This window comes from Dermochelys coriacea, chromosome 10 (assembly GCF_009764565.3).
Source record: "Dermochelys coriacea isolate rDerCor1 chromosome 10, rDerCor1.pri.v4, whole genome shotgun sequence".
In the NCBI taxonomy this organism is placed as follows: Eukaryota; Metazoa; Chordata; order Testudines; family Dermochelyidae; genus Dermochelys; species Dermochelys coriacea.
In genome coordinates this window covers 39,584,939-39,611,980 of record NC_050077.1, presented here as the reverse complement: position 1 = coordinate 39,611,980, position 27,042 = coordinate 39,584,939, and the positions used below count along the sequence as shown (strand labels likewise).

The 27,042-nt window shown below is 40.9% G+C and overlaps 1 protein-coding gene across 2 annotated transcripts in view; it reads right to left on the bottom strand.

The window, feature by feature from the left end:
- Positions 1–27,042, bottom strand: part of LOC119862485 (cholesterol side-chain cleavage enzyme, mitochondrial) — a 59,442-nt gene that overhangs the window by 20,441 nt on the left and 11,959 nt on the right. The window lies entirely within an intron of this gene.

Sequence of the window (27,042 nt, the reverse complement as noted above, 5' to 3'; positions counted from 1 at the left end):
AGGGTCCCTATTTATAGGATATAGGAAATAGGATAACCTATTTCCCCAAAATAGCCTCCAAAACACCTTCAAACCGTTTCCTAGGGAGGCATGAAAATAATATCCCAACCAATTAGCATTGTGAGCAGAGACCACATCCTTTGTTATCAGGACACTGAAATCAATCGGTTTGTTAAACGAACAAAGAAAATCACATCTGCAAAATCATGATGGAAGTTAATTTTAAAGGGTAATAAAAAGATATTAAACAAAGAGGTTTCCCTTTTGGGTTCAGCTTCATAGTTACAAAACAGAAATAAAATTCTTTACTATAGAAAAATTCACAGAGCAAAACAAAATATAAGAACGCATTTCTTTACCTACTTACATTTTCTGTGTCTTTAAAACGATTATTAAAGGTATATTTTCAGGACATGTTATACTGTGTAAAACTTTAAAAGTAAAGCAATGCAGTACAGGTTCTAAGGAAGGATTTTATGCTTCTACATATATAAAGGCTGCTACCTCGTCTTTATATTTAGAAGCTCCCGTTATGGGGCCGTTTTGACCCTTACAAATACACACTGTCTCTAAAATATTGAAGCCCGTCCTGGCCCGTCACGTAGCCCCACCACCATAGACATTGCCTCGAAAATACTGCCCACCTATCAGAGTCCGTCTCCAGTCTTTTCTGATACCCCCCCAAAACACATCACCTCTAAAATATTGCATAGCTGTCACGATCCTTCACCTGGCCCATGTAACACCACCATCAAATACACTGCCTTCAAAACATTGTATGTCCCCTCCCGCCCCCAGGGCCCGTCACCTGGGCCTTGTGACAGCCCCCCCCCCCCGACACACACACCAGTTATGCACTGCCTTCAAAACACTGGAACGCCATCGGAGCCAGTCACCTGGCCCTTTTGAATCCAACCATACACAAAAGCTGCGTACCTCTCAGGTCCTGTCACCTAGCTTCCAGACACCTCCCCAGTTCACACTACCTTGAAAACACTACATACTGCTCTGCACACGCCATCAACTCCTTGTGACACTCCTCCCTAGATACTGCCGCCAAATCACTGTGTTCCCCTCAAGTCATCATGAATAAAGGGGGGGGTGGGGTTTACCAACGTTAATATACCCTCGGCAGCTGTACTGGATTTCCTCATCTGTATAAGGTTAATCATTTCAAATAGCATAGTTGAAATCTAACTAGAAGGACCACTGAGAAATAGTATTAATATACATAGTTCATATGCACATCCATCAAAACCTGTCTTCTTACCATATTCAACTCTACTGATGAAGAAGCCTGCAGCCCACGAAAGGTAATGCGCAACTAAAGAATTAAAAATTCATGATGATTTCGGCAATAAGAAGAATATATTCATATCCCTATATAAAAAACCCGCATGCCTTTTTTTGTTTTGCAGACTAAAAATAACACTGAAGACAAATATAGCACTGGATGCCTAGGTGACAGAACGGGGACGTCAGAGTATTAGGAGTTTAAGAAGCACACAAGATTTTTTTTTTTACGCCGCTTTTATGGACGATAAGATTAGCATATGTACACAATCACACCACACACACGGAGACACACACTGTCCCGGCAGTCCAGAATCCGGATCAATCTAGTGGCCAGATACGTTGATCACGGATACGGAGGAACCAAGTTCTGACGGAGACGACACGATACTCCGCGGAAGTCTTAGCAGGATGAACCCAATGTTTCACGCAAGACACCCTCTTTATAGAATGATTTTCATTCATTGGAATCAATGAGTTTTCAAACCTCATGCTGTAATCATTTGTTGTTTGATGAATCCTATGTATTGTATTGTTTGGGGCACAGTACATAATCTACTGGTCAGTGGATTACAGGTTCCCGTCCCACTCCCCACAAGAGAACTATTACAGCCCTATCTAGAGAGCCTGGATCTGTAAATTGGATCACGCTCCAGACCTCTAATAATGTCTTTTGCCCTTTTCTGAACCTTTTCCAATTCCCATATACATTTCTGAGATCGGGAGACCACATCTGCATACAGTATTCAATATGTGGGCATATATTGGATTTATATAGAGGCAAAAATTATATTTTCTAATTTATTAGTCTAAATCTTATTTTCTAATTGTAAAATTGTCAAGAGATGGTGGCTTGTTTACCCTAAATGCAAGAATGCTGTATTTTTTTTTCCGATGCAAACTTTTCGATAGTTCGTAAAAAGAAAAGGAGTACTGGTGGCACCTTAGAGACTAACAAATTTATTAGAGCATAAGCTTTCATGAGCTACAGCTCACTTCATCTGATGCATTTTCGATAGTTGCAATTTTAAGATAGCAACTTTGGGTATTAATGACTCGGGGAAAAAAATCACCTCGTACAGCAATACAAAAAGCATATTGTATTGAAAGTACACAAAATAGAGATGTATATAGTGTTAAAAAATTACCTGTTTGACAATTTCACCATTAGAAAATCTTTTCTAGTAATTGTTTTCTGTGAATTTCCTATGTCTCATGTCTTTGGAATATTGAAGACCTTCCAGGCTCCCAAGGTCTTTCTGAAGTATAACCGCACGAAATTGGTTGGTTAAAGATTGTGGTCATGCTCCAATATCATTAATATCTCACGCTACTTGTTTCAACAATTGAAATTTCTTGTTGTGTGTGTGCATTTGTTTCGAATAAATGCCGTGTGCTGTGGCGTTTCTTGAGCTTCGTCTGCATAAAAATTTTCTTCGGCAGTTACTTGAGGATCTTGATCAACTTCGTTTGATTCAAGATCTATAAACTTAAGTATAGAAGCTTTCTGTCCTTGTACAGCTAACCCTTTTTCATCGTTACGATTTTTTTGTTGTAACACAGAAAGTTATTTTCGATACGCCCTACCTTAAAAGGGTATTTTTAAAGGACATAATTTAAGTTATTGTCAGTTTATCAGCAATATTATTTTATTAACTAATATAGGATCGCCGTGATACTGTGACCTTCAGCTAGTGTGAAGACACCACAGAAGGAGCTCCACCCTGAGTGAGACACAGTAGAATTGCAAATCCATGTCATTGTTAAAAGACATTTTCTAGTTTTAAATGAAGGGAGCATAAGTCATAATGTTAGTTACATTTCTAGCTCAACGTGATACTGTAAGTATATCAATTGCATTATCCAGTTTAATAAGATGGGGTTCCAAACAGTGGGAAATAATATAGCCCTAGTTTTTTTACTCCTAGGTAAAACACAATGTGACCAAAATGAAGTCAGCATACAATCATCTCAGCTAGACAAAGGTAGAAATGATACAGAAGTCTTGTTTTGCCTTATATTTGTTTTAAACATTATAGGCATTGCCAGAAATACATAATAAATCACTTCCTCTAAATTCATTCAAAAACTGACATTCCCCAGCTCGAGCATTATCTGCTGCACAAATTCGTCGAAAGGAAGTGTCGCTTGGCTTTCTAAGTCATGTAAAATCTGGACTAGACTTTATGAAAACGTAAGCCATTGACTTCTCAACCTCTGGGCTGGCAAAATCTGTAGTGACTCACTGGGGAAAAAAAAGAGAATCTTAGTACAATCGTTGTACACCCTATACACTAATAAGTAGATGAACATATTACAATAGTTCGACGACTCAATTTATCAGTAACAGAGCGATAGGAAAGCCAGTCAACATTTTTTACATCCGATGAAGTGAGCTGTAGTTTACGAAACATTATGCTCTAATAAATTTGTAAGTCTCTATGGTGCCACAAGTACTCCTTTTCTTTTTGCGAATACACACTAACACGGCTGCTACTCTGAAACTCATCATTTTTTGTTTCTCTGATGAAATCTGGCCCACTCCCTGTCCCAAACCAAACTTATCACAAATAATTGGCAACAACTTAATTTTCTGTTTTTGGCTGATAATTTTGTTTACTTAAAATTGCATTTAGGAATGTTAGTAGGCATTTTTGACCACTTAAGAAGTAAGTTCTTAAATGACAACCTAAATGGCAACACAGTACTACTTTCATGCTTGTCTCTACCCAGTAGCATCTCACCAAACCTGCCGTGCCGGTAGTGCGGGGGGGGGGGGTGCTCCATGGGGGGGAAGTGGTGGTACTCCTTGAAGGGGGGGCGGAAAAAAAAAGTACCGCTAGTGCCTGCGAGCCTGCCTAAACTCACGCCCGGGGAGCGAATCAAACTCCTTTCCCCACCGCCTCCCCTTCACAGACACGCCAGCAGCCAATCCGCTCCCTCAGATGTGCTGCATTCGTTTTTGTCTAGGAGCCAGCAGCTTACATACTCCACTGTTTCCCGTCTGTGGTGCCCCCAGGCATAGTGTGTCTATGCGGCTGCCTATACTGCATATGGCTAAGGACAATCTTGACGCCAAGTGCTCCAGCCATACTAAGTGCCAACTTTTGCTGCTCTGAGCATACGGTCAAGTATGCAATTTCTGAGCAGCTCCTGTAGGGGAAGGAATTGCCCAAACCTCTTTACTGTGCCAGAGTTTTTCTTAACCCATGATCCATGGACCGCTTGCAGCCCACTAAGTACACCGCTGTGTCCTTTGTGACATCCTCAGGGCCATACAGGTAATATTGGACGTTGGTAAATGATAAATAGTGGTAAAAACCACTCTGGCAACTACTCTGCCTGAGATATGTGTAGACTCCCTCTGTAGGTGACTGGCCAATACTACTCACAGTCAGTGGCGGAGATGTGAATAGGCTGCAAGTGTTTCTGTCCCGTAGTACCTCGGGACTCACAGCATCACATTGCTTCCATTTTTGTGAGTGTCGATATATCTTGGATCTGCCTTGGGCTTTTAAAAGTCTCTTGGTATTAAACCATTCCGTAAGCTAGACCATCAAGACGGTCACACTTTTTTCCTGTCCTCTACGCCTCTGAGACTGGCCTCTGGGCTTCATCTCGCCTATTTTTCAAGGTTAACCTTGCCCAGCGACTATAAAATAGGATTTATTATTTTATTATTAATCCTTAGGTTAACAGAGAAGATCAGAACTTAAAACAACGATAATACTATTTGAAGCCAGCGTTGAGAAGGTGTAAATTCAAAATATTTCGGCATCCCCGTTTTTTAAACCTGTGAAACAGGTTCGTCTGGGGCACGCTGACTCTCTAATGAAAGTCAATGCTAAGGACCCGGTAGACAGAGGACATAAAGGTCTTTAGCATTCCGGTTACTCAGTAATCAGGAAACAGTCAGTAAAGCAAGTCGTAATCCGTTTTATATATATCTGTTTCACTAGATAGGATTATTAATACCGTGTTTTATGAAAGGACGATTCTTTTGATATGGTTTTTCCAAGCGACTTGCTCCCGAACCGTTTTGTGGCTTTGTGGCTAACTGTTCACATGCAGCCCCACGACTTTCCTGGGAACACTGGCTGCCCCTCTATTTACCAAAACAGGGACCTGGCTAGTTTTTGAACTCCAGCTATAACCCAGAGAGTAAGTTTTTTTCCTAAATCTATTATGAGTTTTTAAAATCTTAACTCTTAATAACGTTGTGTTTCATCAGATACAACTAACCTCTAGTTGTAACACGATTATAAAGCTATTTTTTATAACAACGAAGTAAAAAAGTTTTTTAAATTAAAAAAAATTTTGCTGGCATTTTAAAATTCTATACCAGTGATTTACCAAACAATGAGCGCCTGGAAAAAGGCCAGGCATTATCAGACTTGTTTCAAACATGTTTCAACATGTCTAGACGTGATTGTCTTTTCTTGTCGTGAGTTTAACGAGGCATATCAATAAGCACACTTTGAATTTGTTTAGACAATTAAATATTCGATTATTCGTTTATTTAACATGGCTATGATACTTATGCCGTTTTCAGACGTTCTAACAAGTCTTTTATTTGTAACACGCCCTACAACGGAATTAGCCACTTTCACCTCCGGAAAGGGTTCCATAACAACATTCTACCCTTTAGGACGCCTCTTGTAAGCAAAACAATAAAATTCGGTTTACTTCCCCAGTCCACCCCGAGAAAAGCGAACATATGAGACCCTCCCCCCCCCCATCGTTTCTCCCGGTACTTACTACTACCATTATTTGTCCATGAAGAAACATCTTTACGCTCTTGGGATTTATTTAACAGTAGCTCATGTTTTTTCTCATAGCATGAATTTATCCCCTACAATACCTCCCTCTTTCAGGAGGTCAAATTTCCTTTTTCTCTTGGCTCTTGCCCAGGAAGAAAGAGATTTATTTTAGTCTTTTAGATTTCTCCATGTTTGGCCAATAAAAGGTATCTTTGCAGGACCCTATCGTAAAATTTAGCCTTTTCTTAGTAGGATAAACGGGGTGTTTGAAGAATGTATTTCATCTGTGAAGCCAATCGGCGAGTGATTGTGATTATGATAGTTCCTTCACAACTAGAGGCACGCTTTATTAGTTATAACTGATGGAGAAGAATGAGGTACAATTTTTCAGTAAGAAGAATAGGAGTACTTGTGGCACCTTAGAGACTAACAAATTTATTAGCGCATAAGCTTTCGTGGGCTACAATTCTCTTCATCGGTGCATAAAATGGAACATATATATATATATACACACAGACGAGTTGAAAGTTGGTATTAGAAACTTTAAGAGGCTAATTAATTAAGATAAACTATTATCAGCAGGAGAAAAAAACTTCTGTCGTGATAATCAAGATGGTCCATTTAGAAAGTTGACAAGAGGTATAAGGATACTTAATATGGGGAAACAGATTCAATATGCGTTTTATTGTAATCTGAAAACAGAGAATCTTAACAGCAGTTAAAGTGCCAGACTTCATAAATGTCAGCGATCCTGTCTGTACCCGTTGTGTAAAGCCTCTACCAACTCTATTGTGCACGAAGTCCCTGTTAAAGCCTGCTACTCTTGTACTGTGCATGAAGGGGTCCTTTTGTCTTGTTTCTGGAAAAAGGGAACACGGAACATTAATTTACCATCAACCCTGTATGGTAATACGGAGAAATAAAGGCCTCTTGGCGGGTACACTTGGCGATGCCAAAGTTCTGTTTGATAGCCCAAAAACCCTCATAGACTATACGGGGATGCACCACAGGGTATTGTTAAGTCTTGTTAAAACAAAAGGGTAGAGGCTGGTAAAATCATAGTAATGAATCTGCTCCCTGGGCTGTGGTTTGTAACAAATCCATGTGAAAGTTTTATTAAGCTTATATTTACTTAAACAATTTTAATGTTTTTTGCTTTATCAGACTAGTTTTGGTCTTATATGTTCGCAGACCACGGACTGAGACACAGATACATGATTCTCTGTTTGTTTTGTGTTTAGAAGCTGTATTAAAAATAACGCATAGCCTTCCATTCATGTCTATACGGTCCTTAACTCAAACCCCTGTCTTTTTAGACAGTAAGCCTTAATGATGGTTCGTTTGTACAACTCTCCATTAAGCAAAGGATTGTAATCACAAGTAGACGGGGCAGCCGTGAAACAAACAACGGTGTTGGTTTACCTGCTATGTCGGCGTAACCATCCAAAAAAATAGGACCCCCCCCCACACTTTAAACTCCCCACCCTGCAAAGCACTTTGGATGTAAATGCTCTCTGTGTTGGCTACGTACAAAACTACTGAATGGCTAGCATGGAATAGGTCTTCTGCTGTTTGTGGTAGTGGCTAATGGCAAAAGGGCTGTGGTTCGCCATTTTAAAAACATTTTAAAAACAGATTCAATATGTATAATGACATAACCAGATTAGTGGTATCTAGTCTTCCTAATATCCAACCTAAACCTTCCCCATTTCAATTTGAGACCATAACTCCTCGTTCTGTCATCTGCTACCACTGATAACAGTCTATCTACATGCTAGTGGAAACCCCCCCTTTCAGGTGGTTGAAAGGAGCTCTCAAAGCCCCTCTAAATTTTCTCTTCTGCAGACTAAACAATCCCAGTTCCCTCAGCCTCTCCTCATAAGTCATCTGTTCCAGTCCCCTAATCATTTTTCTTATCCTCCGCTGGACGCCTTCCAATTTTTCCACATTCTTCTTTTAGTATGGGGAGCAAAACTGAACACAATACGCCAGATGAGGCCTCAGGAATGTCGAATAGAGGGGAACGATCACGTCCCTCGATCTGCTCTAAATGCCCCTAATTATACAGCGAAATTAATATTCTCGCTATTCCCTGAGTTGAGGATGGTTTCTTTTAGCTTCATACAGGTCTTACCAGTAGATAGTTTGTACCCATATGTTTTAAGCCTAGCGGACACAAACATCCGATGAAGTTAGCTTAAGCATACGAAAGCTTATGCTCAAATAAATTTGTTAGTATTTATGGTGCCACAAGTACGCCTTTTCTTTTTCCGACTACAGAAAATACGCTGCTAATCTGAAACGCCGCGATGTGTTCATCTGGTGGTATTTCTTAAAAATCAGAATCCGTACCGTGGTAAAGACAGTGTCCTGTAAGAGATTTCACAGACGGTAGCGTTCTAGATTTGCACAAAAAGTGGTAAAGCACGATATAAATACTTTAGTGTTGCTGGAATGGGTGCAGTGTTCTTTTGCGTACTTGCAAGACAACACATCGTCGATAAACTCGCACAATGACACGGTGTAAGAAGACGGACGTGATGAGCTCGTCGCTGTCCGCCACTATACTATTGTTAGTCAAATTTATTCTCTGACCAATTTTCCCCACAAGAAATTTAAATCAACTTTGAGATTTGCGGAGTTTACCTTACCCTTGTTTAGACGCAGACACATGCCTTTTATTTCACGGTAGTCTTTAACGTCCTGTTTTTTTTTTTCAACTTGTCCGTACACCAGTGAGGGAAGGCCTAGGCCTCTTGTTTCTGTCTCAGGTGCGTTTTATTGTAATCTGAAAACAGAGAATCTTAACAGCAGTTAAAGTGCCAGACTTCATAAATGTCAGCGATCCTGTCTGTACCCGTTGTGTAAAGCCTCTACCAACTCTATTGTGCACGAAGTCCCTGTTAAAGCCTGCTACTCTTGTACTGTGCATGAAGGGGTCCTTTTGTCTTGTTTCTGGAAAAAGGGAACACGGAACATTAATTTACCATCAACCCTGTATGGTAATACGGAGAAATAAAGGCCTCTTGGCGGGTACACTTGGCGATGCCAAAGTTCTGTTTGATAGCCCAAAAACCCTCATAGACTATACGGGGATGCACCACAGGGTATTGTTAAGTCTTGTTAAAACAAAAGGGTAGAGGCTGGTAAAATCATAGTAATGAATCTGCTCCCTGGGCTGTGGTTTGTAACAAATCCATGTGAAAGTTTTATTAAGCTTATATTTACTTAAACAATTTTAATGTTTTTTGCTTTATCAGACTAGTTTTGGTCTTATATGTTCGCAGACCACGGACTGAGACACAGATACATGATTCTCTGTTTGTTTTGTGTTTAGAAGCTGTATTAAAAATAACGCATAGCCTTCCATTCATGTCTATACGGTCCTTAACTCAAACCCCTGTCTTTTTAGACAGTAAGCCTTAATGATGGTTCGTTTGTACAACTCTCCATTAAGCAAAGGATTGTAATCACAAGTAGACGGGGCAGCCGTGAAACAAACAACGGTGTTGGTTTACCTGCTATGTCGGCGTAACCATCCAAAAAAATAGGACCCCCCCCCACACTTTAAACTCCCCACCCTGCAAAGCACTTTGGATGTAAATGCTCTCTGTGTTGGCTACGTACAAAACTACTGAATGGCTAGCATGGAATAGGTCTTCTGCTGTTTGTGGTAGTGGCTAATGGCAAAAGGGCTGTGGTTCGCCATTTTAAAAACATTTTAAAAACAGATTCAATATGTATAATGACATAACCAGATTAGTGGTATCTAGTCTTCCTAATATCCAACCTAAACCTTCCCCATTTCAATTTGAGACCATAACTCCTCGTTCTGTCATCTGCTACCACTGATAACAGTCTATCTACATGCTAGTGGAAACCCCCCCTTTCAGGTGGTTGAAAGGAGCTCTCAAAGCCCCTCTAAATTTTCTCTTCTGCAGACTAAACAATCCCAGTTCCCTCAGCCTCTCCTCATAAGTCATCTGTTCCAGTCCCCTAATCATTTTTCTTATCCTCCGCTGGACGCCTTCCAATTTTTCCACATTCTTCTTTTAGTATGGGGAGCAAAACTGAACACAATACGCCAGATGAGGCCTCAGGAATGTCGAATAGAGGGGAACGATCACGTCCCTCGATCTGCTCTAAATGCCCCTAATTATACAGCGAAATTAATATTCTCGCTATTCCCTGAGTTGAGGATGGTTTCTTTTAGCTTCATACAGGTCTTACCAGTAGATAGTTTGTACCCATATGTTTTAAGCCTAGCGGACACAAACATCCGATGAAGTTAGCTTAAGCATACGAAAGCTTATGCTCAAATAAATTTGTTAGTATTTATGGTGCCACAAGTACGCCTTTTCTTTTTCCGACTACAGAAAATACGCTGCTAATCTGAAACGCCGCGATGTGTTCATCTGGTGGTATTTCTTAAAAATCAGAATCCGTACCGTGGTAAAGACAGTGTCCTGTAAGAGATTTCACAGACGGTAGCGTTCTAGATTTGCACAAAAAGTGGTAAAGCACGATATAAATACTTTAGTGTTGCTGGAATGGGTGCAGTGTTCTTTTGCGTACTTGCAAGACAACACATCGTCGATAAACTCGCACAATGACACGGTGTAAGAAGACGGACGTGATGAGCTCGTCGCTGTCCGCCACTATACTATTGTTAGTCAAATTTATTCTCTGACCAATTTTCCCCACAAGAAATTTAAATCAACTTTGAGATTTGCGGAGTTTACCTTACCCTTGTTTAGACGCAGACACATGCCTTTTATTTCACGGTAGTCTTTAACGTCCTGTTTTTTTTTTTCAACTTGTCCGTACACCAGTGAGGGAAGGCCTAGGCCTCTTGTTTCTGTCTCAGGTGCGTTTTATTGTAATCTGAAAACAGAGAATCTTAACAGCAGTTAAAGTGCCAGACTTCATAAATGTCAGCGATCCTGTCTGTACCCGTTGTGTAAAGCCTCTACCAACTCTATTGTGCACGAAGTCCCTGTTAAAGCCTGCTACTCTTGTACTGTGCATGAAGGGGTCCTTTTGTCTTGTTTCTGGAAAAAGGGAACACGGAACATTAATTTACCATCAACCCTGTATGGTAATACGGAGAAATAAAGGCCTCTTGGCGGGTACACTTGGCGATGCCAAAGTTCTGTTTGATAGCCCAAAAACCCTCATAGACTATACGGGGATGCACCACAGGGTATTGTTAAGTCTTGTTAAAACAAAAGGGTAGAGGCTGGTAAAATCATAGTAATGAATCTGCTCCCTGGGCTGTGGTTTGTAACAAATCCATGTGAAAGTTTTATTAAGCTTATATTTACTTAAACAATTTTAATGTTTTTTGCTTTATCAGACTAGTTTTGGTCTTATATGTTCGCAGACCACGGACTGAGACACAGATACATGATTCTCTGTTTGTTTTGTGTTTAGAAGCTGTATTAAAAATAACGCATAGCCTTCCATTCATGTCTATACGGTCCTTAACTCAAACCCCTGTCTTTTTAGACAGTAAGCCTTAATGATGGTTCGTTTGTACAACTCTCCATTAAGCAAAGGATTGTAATCACAAGTAGACGGGGCAGCCGTGAAACAAACAACGGTGTTGGTTTACCTGCTATGTCGGCGTAACCATCCAAAAAAATAGGACCCCCCCCCCACACTTTAAACTCCCCACCCTGCAAAGCACTTTGGATGTAAATGCTCTCTGTGTTGGCTACGTACAAAACTACTGAATGGCTAGCATGGAATAGGTCTTCTGCTGTTTGTGGTAGTGGCTAATGGCAAAAGGGCTGTGGTTCGCCATTTTAAAAACATTTTAAAAACAGATTCAATATGTATAATGACATAACCAGATTAGTGGTATCTAGTCTTCCTAATATCCAACCTAAACCTTCCCCATTTCAATTTGAGACCATAACTCCTCGTTCTGTCATCTGCTACCACTGATAACAGTCTATCTACATGCTAGTGGAAACCCCCCCTTTCAGGTGGTTGAAAGGAGCTCTCAAAGCCCCTCTAAATTTTCTCTTCTGCAGACTAAACAATCCCAGTTCCCTCAGCCTCTCCTCATAAGTCATCTGTTCCAGTCCCCTAATCATTTTTCTTATCCTCCGCTGGACGCCTTCCAATTTTTCCACATTCTTCTTTTAGTATGGGGAGCAAAACTGAACACAATACGCCAGATGAGGCCTCAGGAATGTCGAATAGAGGGGAACGATCACGTCCCTCGATCTGCTCTAAATGCCCCTAATTATACAGCGAAATTAATATTCTCGCTATTCCCTGAGTTGAGGATGGTTTCTTTTAGCTTCATACAGGTCTTACCAGTAGATAGTTTGTACCCATATGTTTTAAGCCTAGCGGACACAAACATCCGATGAAGTTAGCTTAAGCATACGAAAGCTTATGCTCAAATAAATTTGTTAGTATTTATGGTGCCACAAGTACGCCTTTTCTTTTTCCGACTACAGAAAATACGCTGCTAATCTGAAACGCCGCGATGTGTTCATCTGGTGGTATTTCTTAAAAATCAGAATCCGTACCGTGGTAAAGACAGTGTCCTGTAAGAGATTTCACAGACGGTAGCGTTCTAGATTTGCACAAAAAGTGGTAAAGCACGATATAAATACTTTAGTGTTGCTGGAATGGGTGCAGTGTTCTTTTGCGTACTTGCAAGACAACACATCGTCGATAAACTCGCACAATGACACGGTGTAAGAAGACGGACGTGATGAGCTCGTCGCTGTCCGCCACTATACTATTGTTAGTCAAATTTATTCTCTGACCAATTTTCCCCACAAGAAATTTAAATCAACTTTGAGATTTGCGGAGTTTACCTTACCCTTGTTTAGACGCAGACACATGCCTTTTATTTCACGGTAGTCTTTAACGTCCTGTTTTTTTTTTTCAACTTGTCCGTACACCAGTGAGGGAAGGCCTAGGCCTCTTGTTTCTGTCTCAGGTGCGTTTTATTGTAATCTGAAAACAGAGAATCTTAACAGCAGTTAAAGTGCCAGACTTCATAAATGTCAGCGATCCTGTCTGTACCCGTTGTGTAAAGCCTCTACCAACTCTATTGTGCACGAAGTCCCTGTTAAAGCCTGCTACTCTTGTACTGTGCATGAAGGGGTCCTTTTGTCTTGTTTCTGGAAAAAGGGAACACGGAACATTAATTTACCATCAACCCTGTATGGTAATACGGAGAAATAAAGGCCTCTTGGCGGGTACACTTGGCGATGCCAAAGTTCTGTTTGATAGCCCAAAAACCCTCATAGACTATACGGGGATGCACCACAGGGTATTGTTAAGTCTTGTTAAAACAAAAGGGTAGAGGCTGGTAAAATCATAGTAATGAATCTGCTCCCTGGGCTGTGGTTTGTAACAAATCCATGTGAAAGTTTTATTAAGCTTATATTTACTTAAACAATTTTAATGTTTTTTGCTTTATCAGACTAGTTTTGGTCTTATATGTTCGCAGACCACGGACTGAGACACAGATACATGATTCTCTGTTTGTTTTGTGTTTAGAAGCTGTATTAAAAATAACGCATAGCCTTCCATTCATGTCTATACGGTCCTTAACTCAAACCCCTGTCTTTTTAGACAGTAAGCCTTAATGATGGTTCGTTTGTACAACTCTCCATTAAGCAAAGGATTGTAATCACAAGTAGACGGGGCAGCCGTGAAACAAACAACGGTGTTGGTTTACCTGCTATGTCGGCGTAACCATCCAAAAAAATAGGACCCCCCCCCCACACTTTAAACTCCCCACCCTGCAAAGCACTTTGGATGTAAATGCTCTCTGTGTTGGCTACGTACAAAACTACTGAATGGCTAGCATGGAATAGGTCTTCTGCTGTTTGTGGTAGTGGCTAATGGCAAAAGGGCTGTGGTTCGCCATTTTAAAAACATTTTAAAAACAGATTCAATATGTATAATGACATAACCAGATTAGTGGTATCTAGTCTTCCTAATATCCAACCTAAACCTTCCCCATTTCAATTTGAGACCATAACTCCTCGTTCTGTCATCTGCTACCACTGATAACAGTCTATCTACATGCTAGTGGAAACCCCCCCTTTCAGGTGGTTGAAAGGAGCTCTCAAAGCCCCTCTAAATTTTCTCTTCTGCAGACTAAACAATCCCAGTTCCCTCAGCCTCTCCTCATAAGTCATCTGTTCCAGTCCCCTAATCATTTTTCTTATCCTCCGCTGGACGCCTTCCAATTTTTCCACATTCTTCTTTTAGTATGGGGAGCAAAACTGAACACAATACGCCAGATGAGGCCTCAGGAATGTCGAATAGAGGGGAACGATCACGTCCCTCGATCTGCTCTAAATGCCCCTAATTATACAGCGAAATTAATATTCTCGCTATTCCCTGAGTTGAGGATGGTTTCTTTTAGCTTCATACAGGTCTTACCAGTAGATAGTTTGTACCCATATGTTTTAAGCCTAGCGGACACAAACATCCGATGAAGTTAGCTTAAGCATACGAAAGCTTATGCTCAAATAAATTTGTTAGTATTTATGGTGCCACAAGTACGCCTTTTCTTTTTCCGACTACAGAAAATACGCTGCTAATCTGAAACGCCGCGATGTGTTCATCTGGTGGTATTTCTTAAAAATCAGAATCCGTACCGTGGTAAAGACAGTGTCCTGTAAGAGATTTCACAGACGGTAGCGTTCTAGATTTGCACAAAAAGTGGTAAAGCACGATATAAATACTTTAGTGTTGCTGGAATGGGTGCAGTGTTCTTTTGCGTACTTGCAAGACAACACATCGTCGATAAACTCGCACAATGACACGGTGTAAGAAGACGGACGTGATGAGCTCGTCGCTGTCCGCCACTATACTATTGTTAGTCAAATTTATTCTCTGACCAATTTTCCCCACAAGAAATTTAAATCAACTTTGAGATTTGCGGAGTTTACCTTACCCTTGTTTAGACGCAGACACATGCCTTTTATTTCACGGTAGTCTTTAACGTCCTGTTTTTTTTTTTCAACTTGTCCGTACACCAGTGAGGGAAGGCCTAGGCCTCTTGTTTCTGTCTCAGGTGCGTTTTATTGTAATCTGAAAACAGAGAATCTTAACAGCAGTTAAAGTGCCAGACTTCATAAATGTCAGCGATCCTGTCTGTACCCGTTGTGTAAAGCCTCTACCAACTCTATTGTGCACGAAGTCCCTGTTAAAGCCTGCTACTCTTGTACTGTGCATGAAGGGGTCCTTTTGTCTTGTTTCTGGAAAAAGGGAACACGGAACATTAATTTACCATCAACCCTGTATGGTAATACGGAGAAATAAAGGCCTCTTGGCGGGTACACTTGGCGATGCCAAAGTTCTGTTTGATAGCCCAAAAACCCTCATAGACTATACGGGGATGCACCACAGGGTATTGTTAAGTCTTGTTAAAACAAAAGGGTAGAGGCTGGTAAAATCATAGTAATGAATCTGCTCCCTGGGCTGTGGTTTGTAACAAATCCATGTGAAAGTTTTATTAAGCTTATATTTACTTAAACAATTTTAATGTTTTTGCTTTATCAGACTAGTTTTGGTCTTATATGTTCGCAGACCACGGACTGAGACACAGATACATGATTCTCTGTTTGTTTTGTGTTTAGAAGCTGTATTAAAAATAACGCATAGCCTTCCATTCATGTCTATACGGTCCTTAACTCAAACCCCTGTCTTTTTAGACAGTAAGCCTTAATGATGGTTCGTTTGTACAACTCTCCATTAAGCAAAGGATTGTAATCACAAGTAGACGGGGCAGCCGTGAAACAAACAACGGTGTTGGTTTACCTGCTATGTCGGCGTAACCATCCAAAAAAATAGGACCCCCCCCCCACACTTTAAACTCCCCACCCTGCAAAGCACTTTGGATGTAAATGCTCTCTGTGTTGGCTACGTACAAAACTACTGAATGGCTAGCATGGAATAGGTCTTCTGCTGTTTGTGGTAGTGGCTAATGGCAAAAGGGCTGTGGTTCGCCATTTTAAAAACATTTTAAAAACAGATTCAATATGTATAATGACATAACCAGATTAGTGGTATCTAGTCTTCCTAATATCCAACCTAAACCTTCCCCATTTCAATTTGAGACCATAACTCCTCGTTCTGTCATCTGCTACCACTGATAACAGTCTATCTACATGCTAGTGGAAACCCCCCCTTTCAGGTGGTTGAAAGGAGCTCTCAAAGCCCCTCTAAATTTTCTCTTCTGCAGACTAAACAATCCCAGTTCCCTCAGCCTCTCCTCATAAGTCATCTGTTCCAGTCCCCTAATCATTTTTCTTATCCTCCGCTGGACGCCTTCCAATTTTTCCACATTCTTCTTTTAGTATGGGGAGCAAAACTGAACACAATACGCCAGATGAGGCCTCAGGAATGTCGAATAGAGGGGAACGATCACGTCCCTCGATCTGCTCTAAATGCCCCTAATTATACAGCGAAATTAATATTCTCGCTATTCCCTGAGTTGAGGATGGTTTCTTTTAGCTTCATACAGGTCTTACCAGTAGATAGTTTGTACCCATATGTTTTAAGCCTAGCGGACACAAACATCCGATGAAGTTAGCTTAAGCATACGAAAGCTTATGCTCAAATAAATTTGTTAGTATTTATGGTGCCACAAGTACGCCTTTTCTTTTTCCGACTACAGAAAATACGCTGCTAATCTGAAACGCCGCGATGTGTTCATCTGGTGGTATTTCTTAAAAATCAGAATCCGTACCGTGGTAAAGACAGTGTCCTGTAAGAGATTTCACAGACGGTAGCGTTCTAGATTTGCACAAAAAGTGGTAAAGCACGATATAAATACTTTAGTGTTGCTGGAATGGGTGCAGTGTTCTTTTGCGTACTTGCAAGACAACACATCGTCGATAAACTCGCACAATGACACGGTGTAAGAAGACGGACGTGATGAGCTCGTCGCTGTCCGCCACTATACTATTGTTAGTCAAATTTATTCTCTGACCAATTTTCCCCACAAGAAATTTAAATCAACTTTGAGATTTGCGGAGTTTACCTTACCCTTGTTTAGACGCAGACACATGCCTTTTATTTCACGGTAGTCTTTAACGTCCTGTTTTTTTTTTTCAACTTGTCCGTACACCAGTGAGGGAAGGCCTAGGCCTCTTGTTTCTGTCTCAGGTGCGTTTTATTGTAATCTGAAAACAGAGAATCTTAACAGCAGTTAAAGTGCCAGACTTCATAAATGTCAGCGATCCTGTCTGTACCCGTTGTGTAAAGCCTCTACCAACTCTATTGTGCACGAAGTCCCTGTTAAAGCCTGCTACTCTTGTACTGTGCATGAAGGGGTCCTTTTGTCTTGTTTCTGGAAAAAGGGAACACGGAACATTAATTTACCATCAACCCTGTATGGTAATACGGAGAAATAAAGGCCTCTTGGCGGGTACACTTGGCGATGCCAAAGTTCTGTTTGATAGCCCAAAAACCCTCATAGACTATACGGGGATGCACCACAGGGTATTGTTAAGTCTTGTTAAAACAAAAGGGTAGAGGCTGGTAAAATCATAGTAATGAATCTGCTCCCTGGGCTGTGGTTTGTAACAAATCCATGTGAAAGTTTTATTAAGCTTATATTTACTTAAACAATTTTAATGTTTTTTGCTTTATCAGACTAGTTTTGGTCTTATATGTTCGCAGACCACGGACTGAGACACAGATACATGATTCTCTGTTTGTTTTGTGTTTAGAAGCTGTATTAAAAATAACGCATAGCCTTCCATTCATGTCTATACGGTCCTTAACTCAAACCCCTGTCTTTTTAGACAGTAAGCCTTAATGATGGTTCGTTTGTACAACTCTCCATTAAGCAAAGGATTGTAATCACAAGTAGACGGGGCAGCCGTGAAACAAACAACGGTGTTGGTTTACCTGCTATGTCGGCGTAACCATCCAAAAAAATAGGACCCCCCCCCACACTTTAAACTCCCCACCCTGCAAAGCACTTTGGATGTAAATGCTCTCTGTGTTGGCTACGTACAAAACTACTGAATGGCTAGCATGGAATAGGTCTTCTGCTGTTTGTGGTAGTGGCTAATGGCAAAAGGGCTGTGGTTCGCCATTTTAAAAACATTTTAAAAACAGATTCAATATGTATAATGACATAACCAGATTAGTGGTATCTAGTCTTCCTAATATCCAACCTAAACCTTCCCCATTTCAATTTGAGACCATAACTCCTCGTTCTGTCATCTGCTACCACTGATAACAGTCTATCTACATGCTAGTGGAAACCCCCCCTTTCAGGTGGTTGAAAGGAGCTCTCAAAGCCCCTCTAAATTTTCTCTTCTGCAGACTAAACAATCCCAGTTCCCTCAGCCTCTCCTCATAAGTCATCTGTTCCAGTCCCCTAATCATTTTTCTTATCCTCCGCTGGACGCCTTCCAATTTTTCCACATTCTTCTTTTAGTATGGGGAGCAAAACTGAACACAATACGCCAGATGAGGCCTCAGGAATGTCGAATAGAGGGGAACGATCACGTCCCTCGATCTGCTCTAAATGCCCCTAATTATACAGCGAAATTAATATTCTCGCTATTCCCTGAGTTGAGGATGGTTTCTTTTAGCTTCATACAGGTCTTACCAGTAGATAGTTTGTACCCATATGTTTTAAGCCTAGCGGACACAAACATCCGATGAAGTTAGCTTAAGCATACGAAAGCTTATGCTCAAATAAATTTGTTAGTATTTATGGTGCCACAAGTACGCCTTTTCTTTTTCCGACTACAGAAAATACGCTGCTAATCTGAAACGCCGCGATGTGTTCATCTGGTGGTATTTCTTAAAAATCAGAATCCGTACCGTGGTAAAGACAGTGTCCTGTAAGAGATTTCACAGACGGTAGCGTTCTAGATTTGCACAAAAAGTGGTAAAGCACGATATAAATACTTTAGTGTTGCTGGAATGGGTGCAGTGTTCTTTTGCGTACTTGCAAGACAACACATCGTCGATAAACTCGCACAATGACACGGTGTAAGAAGACGGACGTGATGAGCTCGTCGCTGTCCGCCACTATACTATTGTTAGTCAAATTTATTCTCTGACCAATTTTCCCCACAAGAAATTTAAATCAACTTTGAGATTTGCGGAGTTTACCTTACCCTTGTTTAGACGCAGACACATGCCTTTTATTTCACGGTAGTCTTTAACGTCCTGTTTTTTTTTTTCAACTTGTCCGTACACCAGTGAGGGAAGGCCTAGGCCTCTTGTTTCTGTCTCAGGTGCGTTTTATTGTAATCTGAAAACAGAGAATCTTAACAGCAGTTAAAGTGCCAGACTTCATAAATGTCAGCGATCCTGTCTGTACCCGTTGTGTAAAGCCTCTACCAACTCTATTGTGCACGAAGTCCCTGTTAAAGCCTGCTACTCTTGTACTGTGCATGAAGGGGTCCTTTTGTCTTGTTTCTGGAAAAAGGGAACACGGAACATTAATTTACCATCAACCCTGTATGGTAATACGGAGAAATAAAGGCCTCTTGGCGGGTACACTTGGCGATGCCAAAGTTCTGTTTGATAGCCCAAAAACCCTCATAGACTATACGGGGATGCACCACAGGGTATTGTTAAGTCTTGTTAAAACAAAAGGGTAGAGGCTGGTAAAATCATAGTAATGAATCTGCTCCCTGGGCTGTGGTTTGTAACAAATCCATGTGAAAGTTTTATTAAGCTTATATTTACTTAAACAATTTTAATGTTTTTTGCTTTATCAGACTAGTTTTGGTCTTATATGTTCGCAGACCACGGACTGAGACACAGATACATGATTCTCTGTTTGTTTTGTGTTTAGAAGCTGTATTAAAAATAACGCATAGCCTTCCATTCATGTCTATACGGTCCTTAACTCAAACCCCTGTCTTTTTAGACAGTAAGCCTTAATGATGGTTCGTTTGTACAACTCTCCATTAAGCAAAGGATTGTAATCACAAGTAGACGGGGCAGCCGTGAAACAAACAACGGTGTTGGTTTACCTGCTATGTCGGCGTAACCATCCAAAAAAATAGGACCCCCCCCACACTTTAAACTCCCCACCCTGCAAAGCACTTTGGATGTAAATGCTCTCTGTGTTGGCTACGTACAAAACTACTGAATGGCTAGCATGGAATAGGTCTTCTGCTGTTTGTGGTAATTGTCTAATGGCAAAAGGGCTGTGGTTCGCCATTTTAAAAAATTACATCGGTACATGGCCATGCAAACCGAGGTTAATGTAAGGTAGTCAAAGAGATCTATACATTACTAGCCACCTTCTCATCTTCCTGTCCTGTGTCCTCGTCTTCCTGTACTGGGTTTTTAACAATCTGCTTTTTTGTCATTTTTATGAGTTTTCTGAACCAATCGCAAGCCAGTTGCAAAATGTCAACATCTTTTTGACAATAATAGTGCAGTTCTTTTGGCGATTGTGTTGGTACCAGTTGAGAAATTCCACTTTTTCTTCAGGCATCATCTATTCGACTCCAAAGTACCCTATCTCAGTCTAGACCCCACGAAGTCCTGATTTTCAGCAGTGTTAAAAAAGTGTGGAAAGTACCCCTTGACTTCCTCAAACCCCATAGCTTTGGGTAACTTGCTGAGTTTCATGGGAAGAAAATTTAAAGAATCTATAAATCTGATGCCTAAGTTCACCACCATTGCACACATTAGTTTTCCGCCTTGCTTTACGGGGCTGACATCCATTTTTTCTTTAATCAATTTTCTAAGGATAAACTAACAATTGTAATCTTTAGCATTATGAATGATAAAAGTGTATCCCTTAAAACGCTTGTCTACAAAGGTTCAAACAAATTCACTGACGCTTTCTTCCCCCTTAAATTCCCGGCTGTTTTTTTTTATCTAAGTGCAAGGCATAAACGTAATTTGGCATGTGTACCCCTATTTCTTGTATTCATTCAAAATCATAAAACACATAATCCTTCCTCTCTTCTGGAGACCAGATATTACACATATAACACTCGTGACCATCTATGATATCGGTCTTCTGATAACAATGGGGACACTTTTTGCTTTTACACCTGTGATTTTTTTTAACTTTGTAGAAGTCACACTTATAGAAACTTTTCGATCTTTTACCAGAGCACTGTGTTTCTAAAAAGGCCTCGGACTTGCAAAATAGCTTACAACTGGGGCATCTCTTTTTTCCCCATTGGCCACTTCAATGCACTCTGCACTATTACACATACAGCAGTGGTTTTTACAGGCATGCTGATGTTTGTGGCTGTATGTGGCATGACAGTAGTTGCACAAATATGGTGCTCCTAGAAATGTTTTAATATTTAGGATGCCATAATAATGTTGGTCTTGAAACGCAACAAAAAAAGTTTTGAGGTGATGTACAGCAGCTGTTGGAAAAAAGCGGAAATTCCCATTTTCATAATACATGATTGTAAGATTCATGCCTAAGCGCTCTTCAAAAGAGCTCACATCTGTAAAGCTAATCATTTGGTCTGAAAGCCCCAGCACCTGATGGAGATGTCCGGTGCGCTCTAATAGTTGGGCATCTATCAGTTTTTCATTTGATAAGAGACTCAACATACAACTGGCAAAACACAGGTTGCTTCCCCTCTGCATTAGTGCCATTCTGCTGGAGCTCGAGTTTTACTTGAGATGGCTGAGCATGAGGTCATGGTTGAGGAGTAAGAGCCAATTGAAGGGTCTATCCATCTATCAAAGTGATTTAGAAATTGATTAGTGCGGCAACTTTTTGCTAATCTCTCAAACTCATTTGTTTTTAATCACATTATGTACCAGATTCATCCCTAGTGCCACACCATTGACATCAGTGTCTGAATTTGGCCTCTGATCTATACAGAGCTGCAACATGATGATACCATGCTTTGGTCCCATCTGTGCAGGCAAGACCAAACCATGTTATAACACGGTAAAGAGGCTATTGTGGCATAGATTCCATGGCACCAATCTGCCGTTGCAAATGGGTTTTATGTATTATTTCAGGAGTGATACTGCTACAGGGACCAGGTAGAAGATAGCCTCATGCACAGGGCTTTTGAATGAAACTGAAGAACAGGGCTCTCCCACCCCTTACACCCAAAAGCTAGTCCTGCCCATAAATCTGATGCATCATGTGGTCCAGAGTTTTCCGTCTGCTCGCTGGAGTTCTCAACAGTGGGAGGCAGTTGTGAGGAAGGCTTGGCCGTGCTGGAGAAGCCAGCAAGCAGGGCGTGTCTTCAGAAAGAAATGGTGCATTTTTTCTTCTAAGGAAAAGGAGAGCTCATGAGGTTGGCTCTTGGACCTGAGTGTGACAGGACCTTCCATATGTTGTGGAGCAGACTCAGGACAGGATCTTGGAACTTCTATAGTATGGATGTCAGCCAGTCTTCCCCTCCTATCCTGTGTTAGGGGATAGGCCGGATCAACTGCTAAGTTTTTTCTACCGCTAACCCTTATGATCATTCTATTTAGTAACTGTACTTATTTCCTGACTCTATGCTTCTCTCCTTTCCATACTCATTTTATAGTGCGTCCAAGAAGGTGATCCATTTTACTGCCCTTAAAACTTATCCATCAGCTGAGATGGAAAATATATCAGATTTTAAAATGTGGCACTTCTTTACCCTGCTGCTAGTGGCCAAAGAGCTGAAAAAGTAACCTTGTGTGGCAGCCCAGCATCGGAGTGAAGCAAACAGTATGGTTTGCTGCTTCCACCGTGGTTTTACAATCAAGCAAACTTTATTAGTGCCTAGGCCTCCAATATGTAACATATTTGTTGAATAGCTGTTATTCAAATTCTTTTTAGATCTTCTTAATTCTATGTTTTCAAAGAGGGAGGAGGTATGTTAAAAGAGAAGAGCTCCGCTGAGGGGATCCCGAATCTAAGACAACCTACCCAGGTTCCTGCGACAATTAAACCACTGTTCTCATTCCCTAAGAGAGAGAGCCAGACTCCAGAGCCCCTTAGCAGAGAAATGTGAACGCTCAGGAGTTTGTGAGTTTGAGACCTCTAACAAGACCGCCGATAAGATTTAACCTCGCACCCCCACCTGCATTCTAAGACTGCTTCGCTAACTCTGAGCTACACAGTTCGGCCCAGGGTCTCCTTAGTCGAAGGAGTAGCTTGATTATACTATTCTGGAAAACGCTTCTTTGAACTCTGAGGAGAGTTTCCTAAGCGCTTAGCAATGCAGATTTTCTGAGACATAGTCGCACAGAATGATAATCGGAGACGGCTAGTTTGCGGTTAACAATCTTCACGAACTGATCTCCCCTGTTTTGCGAGGCGATATTCCTAAGTGCTTTGCAATGGAGCTATTCTCTACAGTTTGGATAGCAGAATGATAAGTAATGACTCCTTGGTAGTCTGAACCCTGTTCATGACGCGATCCCTCGAACTGTCGCTTAGTTTGCACTCAGAATCTTGTCGACCTGCATGGTAATTACTCAATCCTAGGTAATTTGCCACGAAGAATTTTCATGATCGAATCTTCTCTGAATTTTTGGAGAGGGCCAAAATGCTTTGAAATGAATATGATCTGAGCATTTTATCCACGCGAATTATCAGTAGTTCTGGTTCTTTGCAAATAATTTTTTTTCCACATACTGATTTTACCTGAATTGTCAGGAAAGATTTGTTACGTCTTTCCACTGACTGCAAACTTTCAAGTGAGCTCTAGCGAAAGTTATGCTCAAATAAATTTGTTTGTCTCTAAGGTGCCACAAGTACTTTTATATTTGCCAATAAAGACTAACATGGCTGCTACCTGAAGACTTTCCAGTTCAGTGTTTTCTGAAACTTTGCGCACTGACACCATCACTGACTGCTTGTTAATAATTTTCTCGAACCTATCTCCCCTAAATTGTGAGTCGATATTTCTATCGGATTTCTACTGCAGCTTATCTGTGAAATCTGGATACCAGAATTATCAGTAGTGAGTATTTGAGGTTTTGCAATGAAGACTTTTCACGAAGTGATTGTCTTTATTTATGGGAGGTTTAAAGTGCTTTGAAACTAATATTCTCTGAGAACTTTGTCGACCTGTACGATCTTCCTGGTTTGTTTGCCGTTAGAAATTTTTACGAACTTTTCTCCCCTGAAGAGATTTATTTTTTTTGTTTACCGATATGCAACTGATATTTTATGAGAAATTGTAATTCTGTATTGCCATTCCTGTGTCTCGTTTGTCCTTAGTGGTATACAACAGGATATCATTCCTCCCCTTGTATTTTTTGACAGGTCTCCACATTCCATTTAGAGCTTGTTTGCTATGTGTCATCCCCGTTCACATTGACGCCGAAATTTGGCCCCGTCGGCCATTTTGAAAAAAATGTTATCTTAGAATAGGAGAAGGATTTTGTGCTTGTGCTTTGCTGCCTTTCGAGCAGGTGTCGGAAACCTTTCAGAAATGGTGTGCCGAGTATTAATTTATTCACTCTAATTTAAATTTTAGCGTGCCAGTAATACACTTTAACATTTTTAGAAGTCTATAATATACTTAAACTATTGTTTTATGTAAAGTAAATAAGTTTAATTTTAAATTAAAATGCAGAGTTCCCCCCTTCCCCTACCGGTGGTCAGGACTCGGGCAGTGCGAGAGCCTCTAACAATCATCTCGTATGCCGCCTTTAGCACGCTTGCCATAGCTTTCCTACCCCCACCATACTGGGTCGGTGGTAAACTAATATTCTCTTTGTGCAGAAATAAGATAGAAGAACTACAGTACGCAGTGACGAGGAGCAGGCTTTAATAGGGTCTTCGTGGACAATGGAATTGGTGGAGGCTTTAGTCAAAGGGTAAAGGATTGCTTAGATTTATGAAGTCTGGCATTTAAACCGCTCTTCAGATGCCCTTTTTTCAGACTACATTAAAACACACCTGAGACAGAAACACTGGTGAACGACAAGTTGGAAAAAAAATAGAACCGTGACAGAGAAGGCATGTTGAGCTATGGCCATTGTTGAAAGGGATAAGATATAATGCTATGGGGCACCTTTATTCCACGCTGGGGATGTGTGCGGGGCGTACCACTATAGCTATTAGGCGAAAACATCATACCCCCTAACGACCATAGCTACAAACGATATATGTACAGCAGGCCTTAGCAATTACAACCCAATGACATTCATTAAGACGAGTGATATCGCCGTAAATGTTGACACCCACAATCTCATATATCGTATTCCTCCTCTCTAGATGCTCAGAAAGAGAGTGTCTCTTATTACCACTACTATTATTATTAATAATAAAAATAAGAGATGTGACCACTGTTGAGGGCATATTAAAGCCCCACTACCAATCCCGTGAGCCAATTTACAGATCCAGGCTCTCTAGATGGGGCTGTAATAGCTCTTCTCTTGTGTGGAGTGGGACGGGAACCACTCACCAGTAGATTATGTACTGTGCACCAAACAATACAATACAAATTATTCATCAAATAACAATTGATTAGAGCATGACGTTTGAAAAACGTCCTCTTTAAAAGTAGTTGGCTCTGTGTAATGAAGGTTTTGGATGTGCAGGAATGTTCTAAATCACGGGGACAGATGCCCTTCTTCCAAACTGTAACTAATTCAGAAGCAAATTTCTTTCAACATTTTCTTTAAATGTATCAAAGCAGAAGCACACAATACTCCCCCTCGTCAAAAATAACATTTTTTTAAAATGTCCAACGCTGCCAAATTTTGGTGCCAAGGGAAACCTCTCAAAAATACATTATGATGCATGCTATCGAGCCGTATACTACTGCCGTTAACAATTTTCATGAAAAGATTTCCCTTGAATGATGAGGGAAGCTATCTAAGACGTTTGGACACCTGAATTATCATCAATCATTGTTTGCAGTTAACAGAGTAGCAGCCGTGTTAGTCTGTATTCGCAAAAAGAAAAGGAGTACTTGTGGCACCTTAGAGACTAACAAATTTATTTGAGCATAAGCTTTCGTGAGCATCAGATGAAGTGAGCTGTAGCTCACGAACGCTTATGCTCCACAAATTTTGTTAGTATCTAAGGTGCCACAAGTACTCCTTTTCTGTTTGCAGTTAAGGTTATTTGCAATGAAGGCTTTTCATGAACGAATAGCTTCTCAATTATCAGAAAGGATTTCTAACTGCTTTGCAGTGTAGATATTCTGAAAAATTTCTTGCCCTGGAGGATTAGCATTAGCTTCTTGTTTGGCTGCAAAGAAGAATTTTCATGAACCTAACTCATCTGAATGGTCAAGAGAAATTCGTAATTAGTTTCTAATGCTTATTTTCAGAGAATGATCAGCAGCTCGTTGGTTTTTTTTTTGCAAAAAAGAGTTTTCACTACAACTTCTGCCCTGAGATTTGAACAGCGACTCCCAACTGGTTTGCAATGTAGATTCTCTGAAAACTTTTCTCCCTGAATGCTTAGGAGTCACTTGATTTGTTGCAATGAACAATGTTTACAAAGCAATCTCCCCTGAATGTTGTCGGAAATTTCTAACTGCTTTGCAATATCGACTGTTTGTTTCATCGTGAAAGATTAGCAGTTCTTTTGTAGGAAATGAAGAATTTTTCATGATAGCTTCTGGGAGCTGCTGCGGACTGGAGCTCAGGGCAGAGCAGAGAGAAGACATCTCCCAGGCGAGCAGCGCCACTCTGCAGCTAAGTCAGCGCCTCCCCTTGGTGGCTCTTCTGGACTTCTGCTACTGCCAGTGCCACCCTCACGGCACTATGCCTCCCACGGTGCCATGGACCCCACCGGGTGGTAACAGGGTGGATGGTGGGTCTTTTGGGGTGGAATGTGTAATTGGAAGGCTGCGGTTGGTGGGAGAGGTTGGAAGGGATTGGGGTGTAGGGGCTGATTGGTAGGGATCTGAGGCAGACTAGCAAGGTGCTGTAGGGCCGGGCATGAGGCAGAGGCAAATACCTGGGGGAGCAGAGGTCAAGCAGGTTAGAAACCATAGTTCCCGTGGTGAATTGGGTCATTGAAGGAGGCGCTTACTATGGGATGAGAGGGAAGAAAAACAACACCCATGATGCAATGGGA